This window comes from Mandrillus leucophaeus, unplaced genomic scaffold, assembly GCF_000951045.1.
Source record: "Mandrillus leucophaeus isolate KB7577 unplaced genomic scaffold, Mleu.le_1.0 Scaffold29, whole genome shotgun sequence".
NCBI classification, from domain to species: domain Eukaryota; kingdom Metazoa; phylum Chordata; class Mammalia; order Primates; family Cercopithecidae; genus Mandrillus; species Mandrillus leucophaeus.
In genome coordinates, this window is record NW_012103031.1 from 1833371 (window position 1) to 1835002 (window position 1632).

Here is a 1632-nt window from a genome sequence, read left to right on the forward strand (position 1 = left end):
ACCCATGCTGGAGTGCAGTGGTGTAATCATGGCTCACTGTAGCCTCGAACTCCTGGGCTTAAGCAATGCTTCTGCCTCAGTCTCCTAAGTAGCTGGGAGTGCAAGAATGCACCACCACGTCCAGCTGTTTGTAGTTTTTTTGTAGATGGGGTCTTGCTATGTTGCCCAGGGTGGACCCTCTGCCTCTTCAAAAAGGTACACTCTAAAAAGTATCCTGATCTGTGGCTCCCAGGCTGGGGCAGAGGCCACATCCCTTTCATTCTCTATACCAAACTTGTCCAACCCTCAGCCTGTGAGCCGCATGTGGCCCAGGACGACTTTGAATCCAATCCAACACAAATTTGTAAACTGTATTAAAACGTTACGAGATTTTTTTGCAATTTTTTTTTTTTGCTCATCAGCTATTTTTAGTGTTTATTGTATGTGTAGCCCAAGACCATTCTTCTTCCAATGTGGCCCAGGGAAGCCAAGAGATTGGACAACCCTGCACTGTATTTATTGAACATCTGTTTGTGAAGGCTCTGGATGTCAGACTTGCTAATGAAAAATTAAATGGAGGCCATGTTTTGGGTATAGCCCTAGGCCAACCATCCACAGCCACATAAGGCATTTAAAATACTGATTTCTCCCTTGAGTTCACGAGTTGGAGACTGCAGTGAGCTATGATGGCACCACTACACTCCACCCTGGGTGACACAGCGAGACCCTGTCTCTCTTAAAAACAACAGGCCTGGCGCGGTGGCTCACGCCTGTAAATCCCGGCACTTTGGGAGGCCGAGGCGGGCGGATCACGAGGTGAAGAGTTCAAGACCACCCTGGCCAACATGGTGAAACCCCGTCTCTACTAAAATACAAATAATTAGCTGGGCGTGGTGGCATGCGCCTGTAGTCCCAGCTACTCGGGAGGCTGAGGCAGGAGAATCGCTTGAACCTGGGAGTTGGAGGTTGCCTGTACTCCAGCTCGGGCAACAAAGTGACACATCGCTTCAAAAACAACAACAGCAACAACAATTCCTTATTTCCCTGAAAAGTGTGTGCAGACCAGGAAGGAAGCTTTTTTCCTAGTCCAACGGAACCAATCAGCTACAGATGCAAGGCTGATCCAGCTCGACTTACCCTAGAAGGAATGCAAGTTGATAATGGCCAATTACAATCAAGATCACTGCACTTCCTCATTTAGCTTTCTAAGCTGCCATTGGAACAATTTCCCAGCTGTTCCTCTGCATGCACAATAAACTCAAAACTTTAACTGGACGGGATTGTTAACTTTTGAGAAATTCCTAAATGCCGCTTCTTCACAATCACGTGAACACTTTCCACTAACAACCACGGCTCATCTCCCAGTCTAACAAAACCAAGCCCCGGCGTTCACCAGCCATTCATTCTTCGGACTTTGCTCCTCTCGCTGCTGAAGACTTGACACCGCCGAAAATACTCAAAAGCCGGTGCCACGGGTCCCGAGAGCTGCCGCACAGGCCCGGGAGCGTCCCCTGAGAGCCGGGGGTCTCCGGAGTGGCCTCCCCCAAGCACCCACGCCCCCCACAACACTCGCTTCCTTCTTCCCAAACCTGCTGATGCCTCCGAATCTCCGCCGCGCCGCCTCCACCAGGTGCGGCGGCGGGGCTGGGCTCT

The 1632-nt window shown here is 50.5% G+C and overlaps 1 protein-coding gene across 3 annotated transcripts in view; it reads right to left on the reverse strand.

The window, feature by feature from the left end:
- Positions 1-1632, reverse strand: part of ZNF789 (zinc finger protein 789) — a 15820-nt gene extending 14188 nt beyond the window's left edge. For 2 of the 3 annotated variants that reach the window (XM_011985783.1, XM_011985784.1), the window contains exon 1: positions 1569-1626. The gene's annotated coding sequence lies outside the window, so the exon portion shown is untranslated. Of the gene's footprint in view, positions 1-1568 lie in introns of all 3 variants that reach the window. The other variant, XR_001006664.1, reaches the window with a different exon arrangement.